General features: G+C 42.4%; 1 long non-coding RNA gene across 2 annotated transcripts in view; it reads right to left on the bottom strand.

Annotated features, from left to right (window-relative positions):
- LOC309610774 overlaps positions 1 to 13,688 on the bottom strand; it is a 217,182-nt gene that overhangs the window by 166,260 nt on the left and 37,234 nt on the right. The window lies entirely within an intron of this gene.

Genomic DNA, 13,688 nt, shown 5'->3' with positions numbered 1-13,688 from the left:
AGCAAAGTCCCCACAGAACTGTCTGGTAACATGAGCAGCTGAAAAGCACATCCTCCTGTTTTATTTCCAGGTAAGGAATGAATTCTAGAGAAATTTTAACCAAGAAAAAAGCAAAATGTATCTTTAGTCGGCCGATGACCATAAATTAATACCAAACATCATATTTGATAGCCTTCAATGGAAATGACACAACACCACCATTTTGGCAAACAGGAGAAGTAAGTGCAATCCAGAGAAGTTACAAATGCTCAATAACTTATCCCTATTGCCTGAAATTGGCTACTTTCTGTAATTGGCAAGAGGTCTGTGTAAACTATTCGAAATACAATAATTATTGGGTTGGCCAAAAAGTTCGTTCACATTCATATGTATGGAAAAACCCGACTGAACTTTTTGGCCAACCCAATATTTTGGAATTCACTGTGTATTTACCCAGATTTCGTTTGAGGAAACCCATTGGCCATCACTTCCAAGTCCCTGTAGTATATAACAAACTAAAATGAATGATTAAGAGCCCAGGCTGTAAATCACACAGAGCCAAGCCTGTTCTATCACGTGTTTTTCCTTCAATAACGACTACCGAATTATCGACTAATGATGGAATAGGCCACCCATCCCAGTTCTGCCACTTATTCGCTCTTTGATTTAGGGAAAGCCATTTCACTTCTTTTGAACCTCACTTTTCTCGACTGTAGAATAGAAAATAATATCATCTCCCCCGGCTGCGCTAAGACTGCCATGAGATCATGAATGTAAGCGTTTGGCATAGAGCAGGGCTCAGTAAACGCACCCGTTGTCTGAGCTGCTCCCAGTGAGGATTCTGTAAGGAACAGATTCTGCTCCCACACTGGCCGGAGTGCGACTTCCTAGGCAATGTTGTAAGTACTTCACAGCCACTCTCCTTTATGAGCCCTACATTCTAGCGGCTTTAAATAAATCAATCATACATCTGGACTGAGTTGACAGGTAGCCTTTACGTTCAAGGCAAAGAATTAAGGGCATAGTTTTATGAAACTATTCCTCTGTGGTCTTGGGGTCAGTATTAGAAACCCTTGCAAATCTATGTCTCGGCCAAACAGACAAACGAAGGGGTGTCTGTAGTAGCTCAAGTCATTAGTTCTGTAGAGGAACCAGTGCAGATAAGGGGGAGGCGGCAGACTAACAATGGGAAACCCAGACGCAGAGAACATACTTTCATCCCACACATCAACTTATCAGATTACTGAGGGGAAAAGAAGCAAAACAAAAAGAAAAAAATGGGGGAAATAATTTAATATTTTCCCTCTTATCCTGTCATGCATATAGAAAGAGGCCATGTGAGCTCAATCAACTGGGTAAAGTGTTTCTGAAATTGCTGACATAAAACTGGACATTTTTGAAAGCCAAGGACTGCTTTTCCTTCAGTCTGTGTTAATCCGGGCAGAGATACACTCACAATCATAAACTCACTGGTGAGTAAAATAGCACGAAGGTAATAAAGTATTTCACAGTCTGGTACGTGTAAAGCTGGGAAGGGCCATACCTGCCACCAGCCCATTACATTCCCATTCATTCTCACCTCAACTATTCTATGGGACTTGCTTCACAATAGAATAACAATTATTACCACTGCTAATAATTGTATTAGTGTTTATCGAACACTACAGGATGCCAGGAATTGTTCTAAGTACTTTTCATGGATGAATTCATGTATTCTTCCCCAAATCTTATAAGATAGCTGCTCTTATCCCCATTTTACAGATGCGTAAACTGAAGCAAAAGGGCTTAATGTACCCAGGGATGCAGGTTCTGCCTGGCAGCACTGGGTCTTGGACCAGGACGTCAGTCTCTAGAGCCTGTGCTGTAGTCGCCACGTGATGCTCCGTAAAGGAATCAGCCCGGGAGTTATTGGATCACCTTCAAAACGCATAGCTCATGCTAAGGCAGATGCCCCTCAATGTCCAACAAATGGATACACTCTGCCCTTTATCCTCTGGTCACTTCTTCTCCAAGTCTAGCCCCAGTTCCATCCTTGGGTCCTGCTGTTAACGATCCCCTGGTCCCCTCCCCCAAGCTCATTTGTGAGCTGACTGCGTCATTGTGAGGTTCCTCATCTAAAGAACTGCCTTTTCATGTTGGTGTTTAATGGGGGATGGAGTGTGGTGGGATTCAAGGTGGGTCAGAGGCAGGTACCATTTAGCTGTGGCCTGTCATCTGGGAGAGATACAGGAGGTTCCGTAGGAAAGGATGAAGGTATTGAAACTGAGGAAGAAACTGAAGTGAAAACAGATTTTGAGAAGGACTCTGAAGTGAAAACAGATTGAAAATATAAATTGTCTACAGATGACGTGTTAATAGGGCTGAGAGAAAAGGGCTATGATCTCGGGGGAGGATACGCATGTGAGCTGAGCAGGACCAAGGAGACGGTTCAACACAGGCTGGACATCGGCTCCTGGTGGGTTAGATACAAGAGCAGCATGAGAATTCTTAATAAGCAGTGATCCATGGATTTCTAACATCCCTTGGTGCGGAAAGTCGTTTTGTGGGATGGAAAACCTGGGCCTGGAAGTGCACAGACCTCACTCCCTGTCACAGCTCTTCACACCACATGGTCACTGGCAGAGAGAGACCTGGCCTTTCCCAGCAGACAGCTTGCCAGCTGGAAGGGAGCACCCCGAGGTGCCCAGATTCAGAGCCGGTGCCTGCAATCCCCTGGGTCACTGAGAAGGGCAAGTTCACAGAGAAGCAAGTAGGGGTGGGGGAAGGTTTCCAACAGAGGGGCTGTACGAAGGTGTCGGGCTGGAAGGGGCCGCACAGGTTCACACATGCCTCCGTGCAGGTATATGACCCCCGGACCAAGCCAAACGCCCAGATACTAAACTAAGTGTTCAAGATAAGAGCAGAATCCACCTTGAGCCTAGACATGACACCGAGGCCCTCAGCCAAGGCCCTAGTCTCCTCTGAGCTCCTTCTAGAACGGGAAGAAGGATGCTAGAGCCGGGGACGGGCAGAGGGCCAAGCAGGTGCTCAGGGCAGAGTCCAAGTTGCTGGGCAGTGGTGAGGGGCGGGCACTAAAACTTGTTAAAGTACGCCCCCGACACTCGACCTGAGGAAACAGAAAGCGCTTTAACTCCCATCTGAAAGGATTTTAAAGGTATTTTCTAGGCTTAAAATGTATGTGGAAGTTGTGTCTCTCTACAGGTCCTGAAGCACTAGTATGGATATTATGAACCCCACTGTTAGCTCCCATGTGGTTTCAGACTTCGTATCACAAACACATGGAGACTGGGAAAGAGTTAACAGCCCAGCAGGCAGTTCTGCGCTTCCCTCTTCCCTCTTCTAAAACGTGCTTCATTCACAGCATCTGGTCGCCCTCCTGAAATGGTTGTAAACTGAGCAGTGCCCTGATCTACGGCACTTCGCCAGCATTGCTGACACCACCTGCTATGAAGTGCGGCTCAGAGCACTGCCGTGCGGCCTGTCCTGTCTGTTCTTTGAATCCTGTCTCTACAGCCCACAGTGCTGTTGTTATAAGTGAAAGAACAGGAAATGAGAATTCGATTTTGTATCACATGTAATCAGGATGCTGTTCAGTTGCCCTCTCGGAGTGCATGATGCTGTGCTAAGCTTCTCCACTTGCAGACCTACTGTGTGTAGGTGTCCTCTCTCTCATATGTGTGTGTATGTGTGTGTATCTATGTATTTATGTATAAGTTTATATGTGCATAAGTGTGTATGGATATATATGTGTGTGTATTTTTGTGTATATGTGTGATGTATGTCTAGATGTACATGTATGTATGTGTGCATGTATGTATATATGTATCATGTGTATGTGTGTATACTCATGTAAGTCTATGTGTATATCTGTGTGTATATATATGTGTGTATGTATATGTGTGATATATACGTGTATATATTGTGTATGTGTGCGTTTATATGTATGTGTATATACGAGAATCTGTGTGTATGTGTATGTGAATGTGTGTATGTATATGTACTGTGTGTATGTATGCACACCTATTTGTATACACATAGATATCCTGACATCAGTCCTGTGAGATCAGCATTTTTCATCACTCTTGTGACCTTGAGGAGTCAGGCGAATATCCCTCGCTAAGTGACAAGACCATTGGCACCCAAGCCTGTCTGATGCCAAAACCCACTTGTTCTAATTCCAAAGAACAGTTGGGACTAACGTGCATCTGAATGGGGTCAAATGGAGAGTGTAGACCAGGGATCCACCGTCAAGATAACAATAAAAACAGTAAGCTTCGGAAAGCCTTAACAGCCGCCCGTGGATAAGGAATCCCCGACATCCTGGAGAGACAGGAAAGGCGGTTACCCGAGACCCAGAATGTGGCTCTGTCTCTCCAGCACTTCACGGATCCCTGTAGATCCACACCCGTGATGGTCAACAACCCAAACATAATGTGCTCCTCTGTACGGACCCAGCTCTTTCAAACTAATGCTCCCATTCTTTAAGTAAGTCTGAAAATAAGATAACCCCTTTAGGGAAGAAAGAAGTATCTCTGTATGTGTGTGCACACACAAAGGCAACACGCGTGGCCAACCGAGAGAATATTCTTAATATTTAAAACTGTTACAGACTAATAAAAAGATGAATAAAAAACGCAATAGAGAACGATGTTCACAGACAATTCTCACACATACACGCAAAACGAACATCTAGTCAACTTACGAAAAAAATGAGCTCATCATCAGAGAAGGAAAAAAATAGTGAAATACCGCTTTTCCATTAACAAGCTGGGGTATGATGACTTTCATTGCTCTGTCGTACGTTCTGTGTATTTCAAAGTTGTGACCGTGTTATTGTTACTACCCTCAGAAAAGACGTGCTGTTGCTTTACGAATGTGTCGAGGAGAGGGAGCACTTCGGGTCCTACGAGAGAGACTTACTACCCTGTAGAGGGACAAAGCTTCCTCCTTGACGCTCTGTGTCCCGGTGAGTCACATTCGTGCAAGTACCTTCCTTGGCGGGTCCGCCTTGACAATCTCTTTGAAATTGCCAGAATTCAAGTCAAAATAGCTTCTACGTCTGAGTACTGAGAGTTCTACCCCGCCTTCAATGTAGTCAGCCTAGCAATCTCCCACCATCTTGCCCCAAGGGGTTTAAAGTACAATTTCCTAAAGCAGCCAAGATCAGAGGCAAGGTTACAAAACCCAAGAGGTGTTCTATCCCGGCTCTCAGGAGCTGTTCTTCCTGGCACGGTGCCCTGAGCAGAGGCCGAGGCTCACGCAGGATTTCCTGCCGTCCCCCTGAATTGCCAGGCTTTTTTGAGTTGAATTCAGATGTTGCAGCTTTTTACTTAAAAAATAATTTGACACAACTGAATGGATTCAGCAGCCTACTTACTTTCAAGGAAAAAGATTGAGAGAGAGGCAGAGACAGAGAGAGCCCTCCTTCAGCAGCTGGGCTCAGCCCGAATTCTTTACCTACCCATCACCCCCAAACAGCATAACCACTTTGCTACCTTTTTCAGATGCAGCTTCCCTGTGCCCATGTCAGCGCTTTGCATGTTCTCTGCAGAACTCAACCTTCTAGATGGTTGTTGTGTCTTAAAGCAGATAACTTGGCAAAGCTGTGGGATCCTTCTCATCTCAGGAAAATTATAATAGCTTGCACATTTCCCCGGGTGTGTGCTCACTAGACCTGGCAAATCCTTAGTTCCTGAAACATTCAGCCAAGTGAGTCTAAGGGACTTTTTGTGTTGTTAAGACAGTGGCTTCACCAGGATTAAACACTCCTTAATGCAAATCCCCAGAAGTGTAAAACTATGCCCAGTATTGTATCCAGAGCTCTTAAGATAGGGCCTCATTAATTTATGACCACTGGTTCACATCTGCATCCTTCTCAAAATCAAGACGTGTTGTTAAATGTTTATTCCACCCCTCTCCACTCCTCCTTTTAAACCATTAAAAGGAGGAATGGAGAGGGGAAAGGACGAGAGGGAAAGAGAAAGGAGGAGGGATTAAGGGGCTCCCCAACGTGAGGCGCTGTGAACTTCCCAACACAACTCCCCCACTTCCGTGTCAAGACCACGTGCCTTGACAACCTGCTCTCTGGTCCTCCTACGCCTCCATTCCTCCTGTGTCTCTGGTCCTCCTGTGTTCAATAAGATCGTGAGAGAGACTCAGACAGACTCATGAGGAGCAGAGCATTTCTACTAAATTCAAGATCTTCTCCACAGAAACCTATGTACAGAGTTTCCCATCGATCAAGTAAGTTACCAGTAATTTTTTCTAAAATAATCTCTGAATCATGCCTCAGAATAAGCTCTTAGAAGTATTATTATGGGAACTAGATATATGAAGTTTTTAGGACTATCATTTTGTATCGGTATGTTTCTCTCCAGAAACATCTTGTATTTCACCTTTACCTTTACTGATATTAACAGAATTTTAATTTTGAGGCCTTAGGTCATTATATTTCATGGCAATATTTATGTTTTTTAAAGAAAGTCATTATTTTTTTTCAATATTTAAATTGTATGTGACTTAATTTAATTCAAAGGAACTTCCAGGGGAATTAATGTTATGATTACCAATTCTATGATGGGTACCAGTGTCAGAACAGGGTTCACTAAAATGAACTATGCTCTGGAAAGGATTGGCTATAAGCTCAGTGCAAGGAGGTCAAACCTAAAAGAGATCTGTGCAGCCTCATGTATTCCACGTTCATGGTTAGAATGTGTGCTTGTTGTCATAAAGCTTGTACAAGAGACAATACAAACCCTGGCATTGTTCAAAATAATCTACCACATATTTACTTACACAAAAATTACATGTAATCCTGACCATATCTGAATATTTTACATGAAGTACGTAATTACATGTAATCTTGAACAAACCTGAATGTTTTACATTTTCCTGTATTCCAATAACATTCACTCCCCTAACTCAGTAGGGCAACCACAGTCAAACATGTGTGTTGTTGATGATTTTATGCTGTTGTTTGGTTCATGTGTCTCTTCTGCTTTGTTTTACCCACAACATGAATGGCTCCAAATTCAGTCTTGAGTCCTCAACCTCTCTACCCCTGACGCTATGTCTACACCAACACTGCCTTTGTCCCCCCAAACGTGAGGTAGCAACTTAGAGTTCTTAACTTCAAGAGATTCAAAAATATGTTCTAAAGATCCTTAAATTTAATATGCCCAGTGCTGGACTGACCATTTTACATCTGACTCCCAACCATGTACTATCGGCACTGACCATCCTAGTTAATGGAACCCTGGCAGTTCACCTAACTTCCTCTCTCTTTGTCTCTTGGTTTTTGCTCATCCATCTGGATTCCAACCCACATTCTCCATCATGACCACGTTGTCTTTGTTCATTTCCTTATCTCATTTTTTTATGACATGTGCTCTCATTCACCTCAAACCCCTCTCCCCCAAGAGGCACGGGGCAGCATGAATAAGGGGACTTCCATCATAAAGTGCCCAGGTATAGGAAACCTCTTTATCCCTGCAGGTCAGAGACTCTCCTCCCCTACCTCGATACACCAGGTGGCCCAGCCTGGGGAATCTCCTGGTAGCCTCCCAGGTAGCGCCAATAGAAACCAATCTGAACACCAGCAGCACAAGATAAGCCAAGCAGACCAAAATGGCACCACAAACGGTCTGAAAATTTTGATTATTTTTGGAACCACAGCCTATAAAGCTAGACTAGGATCTACAGGCAAAACTTAAATAGAGTGACTGCCTTCTAAAATAAAATACTTAAAAGGTCCCAGAGACTCCTAACATAATACTCAAAATGTCCAGGATACAATTTTAAAAATCTCCCATAATACCAAGAATCAGAAAATCACAAGCTGAATGAGAAAAGTCCATCAACTGATGTTAACACTAAGATGAATCAGATGTTAGAATTATTTGACGAGAATTTTAAAGCATCCATCATAAAAATGCTTCAGCAAACAATTATGCTATATCTTGAAACAAATGAAAAAGCAGAGAAATACCAGCAAAGAAATAGAGGTCATAAAAAAGAACCAAATGGAAATAATAGAACTGAAAAATACAATATTAGAAATTTTTTAAATAGTATAGTGTCCAACAGTGTAATGGAGAAGACAGAAGATGGAATCGAGGAACAGAAGGACAGATCAATAAAACGTACCCAGACTGAACAACAGAGAGCTACCAAAAAAATGAATCAAGGCTCAGAGACATGGGGTCAATAACAAAAGACCAAACATTCATATCAGATCCTCTCAGAAGGTAAGGAGAAAAACTGTGGAGCTAAAGAGTATCTGAGGGAATAATGGATGAAAACTTCTCAAATTTGGTGAACACCTTAAACCTATAGATTCAGCAAATTGAATAAAACTCAAATACAATAACCCCCAAGAAATTTATGGTAAGTCATATCATAATTAAACTGCTGAAAACTAAAGACAGAAAAACTCTTGAAGGCATTTAGAGAAAAATGATACATTACCTTTAGGGGAACATGAATTCAAGTGACAACAGATCCCTCAGTAGAAATCACGGAGGGCAGAAGGAAGTGCCACAACAGTTTTCAAGTGCTGAAAGAGGAGAATTGTCAACCAGTAAAGCTATCCTTCAGGGATGATGGAGAAATAAAAACACTCTTAGATGAAAGGAAAAAAGAAAAGAATTTCTGACTAGCAGACCAGCTCTTAAAGCATGCTTAAAATTAGTCCTTCAAATGTAAAGAAAATGAAAAAATGAAGAAATTTTGTGGCATTAGAAAAGAAAAAAGAGCAAAGGAAAGAGTAGAAGTATGAGAGTATGTAATCAATTATCCTTTTCCTTGTGAATTTTCTAAATAATATATGATGGTTGAAAGAAAGAGATAACACACTCAATAAAGTCGTATTTAAGTGTAGAGCAGGTAAAGGGACCTAAGTGGAAGTGAGGTGTACACACTTCACTCAAAGTGGTAAAATGTTGCTACCAGTAGACCATGATAAGTCACATGTGTAACTGTAACACCAGAGCAAACACCAAGAAAACTACACAAAGAGATACACTCCAAAATACAATAAACAAATCAAGGCGAAATCCTAAAACATGTTCAAGTAACCCACAGGAAGGCAAGAAAATAGGAGTGGAGAAACAAAAAGCAAAGGAAACATACAGAAAACAAACAATAAAACGGCAGACCTAAGTCTCATCATATCAATAACCACTTTAGGTGTAAATGGTGTAAATACATAGAGTAAAAAGCAGAGACTGATGCAATACATGAAAAGAACAGGACCCACTATATGCTGCTTAAAAGAAATTCATTTCAAATTCAAACACATAGATAGACTGAAAGTAAAAGGATGGAAAATGATATATCATGCAAACGTTTATTCACAAAAAGCTGGAGTAGCAATATCAATATCAGATAAAGTAGACTTCAGAGCAAAGAAAATTACTAGAGACAAAAAAGGGACATTATTACCAAGAAAAAAAGACCATATGTTGATATTCTGGACCATAAAACAAACCTTTAAAAATTGAAATAGTGCAGAGTATGTTCTCTGTCCGTATGAAATCCATTCATAATTTTTAAAAAAACTGTCAGAAAACTAAGAATACAAGGATACTTCCTCAACTTAATAAAGAACTTCTCCAAAAAACCTACATCTAACACTATACTTAATGATGAAACACTCAGTGTTATTCTCCTAAGATCAGGAACAAGGCAAGAATATCCATTCTCTCTTATTCAGCATCTTCCTGGAAGTTCCAGGAACTGCAATAAGGCAAGAAAACAATAAATAAAAATAAAATAGATTGGAAAGGAGGAAATCACACTATCCTTACTTGCAGATAAAATCCCAAAGAATCTGCAAGAAAACTCTCAGAACTAGAAGGTGAGTTCAGCAAGTTTGCAGAAACAAGATTAACACACAAAAGGCAATTCCATTTCGATATATTAACCATGAACTAAGGAAATCAAAATTTAAAATAGTATTATTTGCAATCACTCCAAAGAAAATGAAATTCTTACTTATATACTTAACAAAACATATTCAGGATCCGTATATTGAAAATTTTAAAACACAGATGAAAGTCATAGAAGACCTAAGCAAACGGACCCTCATGTGTTAGAAGACTCAGCGCAGCTCTCCCTCCACATCGTAAACCGCTGCCATGACATACGGTCATCACCACCATCACAGCCACGTGAGAATATACTAGAAATTCTTGCTTTCTTGTCGGAATCCAGCCGCTAAACAACACACTGCCTGCGGGCAGAGACTGAATTTTTCACTATTGTTTTTCGGGGGCCTGGCCCAGCACCTGGCACAGAGACCTTCAGTAAACACTGCTTAGACCAATGAGTCAAGCAAAGAAGGAGTAAGTTGGTCCAGAAGGGAATGTCCTACAGGCAACTAGGGGATGTAGTTCTGGGTTTCAGATGAGCATTCAGGGTTAGAGGTTCAGATTTAGGAGGCTTCAGCCTTAATAAGGCTGACTGCAAAGAAACTTCTGGGGAATGGAGAAAGAAAGAGGGGGTGGAAAGAGAGGTTTGAGGGAGGGAGGGGGGAGGCGGAGGGAGGGAGGGGGAGGGAGGGAGGAAAAGGTAAAGCCATGTAGAACAGCAACATATGAAAAACAGAGGTGGGGGAAAAGGTCTAATGAGTGAGAAGAAACAGACAGGGAGTAGGAAAAACCCAGGATAAGGCTCACAAGGAAGCCAAGCTGGTCAAGCACAGCAAACCTGCAGAGGTCTAGTGGGTAAAGAATACAGGGGCTGGTCAGGACAAAGTCACCATCCCTGCCTTGTTGGGTGGGGGGCTGGGGACGGATAGGCAGTGAGTTGGGGGTCTCGGTGGCTGTAAAGACCAGAGACATGGGGCAGAGACAAGGCGCTAAGGGAGGGTTTGACAGGAGGAGAACAATCTGAGGAACGTAAATGCTGAGAGGACAGAGCCGATGGAGGATGAGAAATCGTAAACCACAGAAAGAAGAGTAGGAGACATTACTGCTGGAGCAGGAGCCCCCAGGGGATGGGGGGAAGACCGGAGCACAGACCAGAGGGAAGGGAGGTCACCGTGAGAGGTCAGGGGACCTCAGATGCTCCGAGGTGAGCAGACTGGGGTGCACACGTCAGGGCGTCAAACTATTCTCTCTAATCAGTTATGTGCTGAAAGATCTGGTCCAGGGAAGGTGATCCTTAATGGATTGACAAGGTTTTAGAGTTACAAGGTGAGTAAAGTAACTGGGGAGGAAAAAAAGTTGCCAGGAGTCACTGGACGTTGACCTGAAGTGACCATGTGTACTTCCCAGGCAGACCTTGACCTTCCCTCGGCCAGAGGTCAGCGGTCCAGACAGGGAAGGAGAAGACAGGAGGGGGCCTTCAGAGTCTGCAGGACGGATCCCGGGGCCTTCTCCATCTTCCCTTCTGTGTTTTGTACTTCTGGGCTCTTGGATGTCGGCCAAAGTCTAGCCAGACCCCATTTTGCTGTATATCTGAGGCTACACAATCCCTGTGTCCCCCAACGTTTCTACCGTCTACTAACAAAGCTTATTCATTGTCCTAGCAGCAGAAAATATTCCAAAATTCATCTTCTCCATAATTCAGACCCAAGTCAGCAGGATGGCAGGCTCGGGTAATCTGGCCAACTCGCCGGCCACGATACCTCACGTTGTAATCCATCATCATTGTGAGCTGCGTTCACAACATTTCTTTCTTTGGCATAAAGTGTGAAATGCAAAGGACTGTTAGGACAGAGACAGATGAACCAATGAGATATTGAGACCCAAATACGTGCTTTGTTAGAAACGAAAATGGAAATGTGATTCCAGGAGAAAAAGGATTTTGTGGCAACATGGTCACAAACTCCTTTCAAAACATGAAAAATAAATTCACTCTCAAGAAAAAGAAGAAAAATGGATCTGACAGATTCATTCTCTCCTGTCTGGAGGTTCCTCCTCTGAGCCTGTACGTCGAGAATCAGCCTGAATCAGCAAGGCTGGGCCGTCAGGACGATAGCCTGATTCCCATTGTCACCCAGCCCCCGTCCTCTCCTCACTGGTCGGTGCTTTTTAACCCAAATGTGATTAAGTGGCTTGTCCCAGAAATGAAAAAAAAGTCAGCTTCCAGCCCAAACGCAAATCGATTACGCACTCATGAGTACCGTTACCACTCCCAACATCCGCTACTAATTTGAGTGGTCAGACCTTTGATTGTATTTCTAATCCAAAAAGGAAAGAAAAAAATCCTTCAGTGGCTCATTAATTACAGATTTCTCCTTGTAGTCTTTGAATGTAGGGCAGAATGATGCGTGTTGGACAGAACAGAATTATAAACTGTGGTCCGAGGCTCTGACGATTATCAATGCCACTCCCTGATATTGTAGATGGGCTGCCTACAGACCAGGAAAGGAAGGCCCCACGGGTAGCTTTTCCAGACCCGGGCAGTTTTGACCACATCCTGCCACCCATCAGCTGTAACACACAGAAATGCAGGCAACCGGATTTAACTGGCATATGCCCATCTTTGTTTACATCAGGGAGATTTTCTGCCTACCTAAACCTAGATGTGGCTGGAATGTGCCCAGGACACAGTAGATTCTCAATACGTATTTATTCAGTGCTTCCTGAAATCAATGCAAATGAGAACCCACTTGATCTCCTTGAAGTCCCAACCATAAATGATTCTCGGACACAAGGGGAATCCTGATAAATTCCCTGCTGAGGATGATACAGTTTGTCAAATTATTATAGAATCATCGCGACCATTTCTGAACCAAATCTTGGAATACTAAGTCTAACGATGGACTTCTTCTGAGTTATGAACTAATTTATATAAATATTCATCATTTCATTATACGGTTAGTGAATCGCTTTAGTGGATAAATTTTAAATTGCTTGTATTCAGAACTGTCTCCGAAAATCCAAAATAACTGTAAGGCAAGATCTAAGGGTCCCATCGCAAATCAGAGCTAAACAACTTGAACACTGTGATGCTCATTTTGAGAAGTTCTCACCTGCAAAGGGACATGATCTGATAAATTGCTCAGTCCCCAAAATTATGTAACACCCCATGCATGAACCACTTTAGAGAGAGAGATCAGTGATGTAATATTACGATGATACGCCTACTAAAATCTGCCATCATCTTTCTCTTACACGTGGGGGAAATAAGTTTATTCACAACATAGTAACATTGCTTCATCTCTTCTTCTTAATAGTTTGTAGCCTATGGATCCATTTTTGAGTGTTTATCTTGCCATGTGCCTGGAGGATGGTAAGATGGGGAGGTTTTTCTGATGGATGTGTCTGCCCCCTTCTTACCTACTAAAATCAAGTGTCATGTTCAGCTACTAATCCTGAGATGGAACAGATAATGGTCAGATAACCCTTAACAATTTTAGATAGATTCCCAAGTCAAGACCTTATAAAGGTCATATAAAAATGTTCAAAATATCTAAAGACATAATGAAATCACAGCATTCTCCTTACTTTTGAAGTACGCAAATCAGCCACTTATTACTATGTCAAACTAGCTGCCCAGTAACGGTATATGTCAAAATTTTAAAAAAACAGTTATCATTTGTGTGAAAGTTTGAGGAAAAAAATGACTAATTGGGAAGAGGGGGGGAAAAGACCATTTCGAGTCTATTTTCCAAAAGAAAATCAAGGAGGAAGCGTTAGAAGAATTTGGTTTCATCCAGCTTTGCTACTAACTTGTTATTAACTAGCTGCGTAAGTCAGACA

Source organism: Balaenoptera borealis, assembly GCF_965194805.1.
Source record: "Balaenoptera borealis genome assembly, chromosome: 14".
Classification (NCBI taxonomy): Eukaryota; Metazoa; Chordata; class Mammalia; order Artiodactyla; family Balaenopteridae; genus Balaenoptera; species Balaenoptera borealis.
This window is presented reverse-complemented; position numbering and strand designations above follow the sequence as displayed.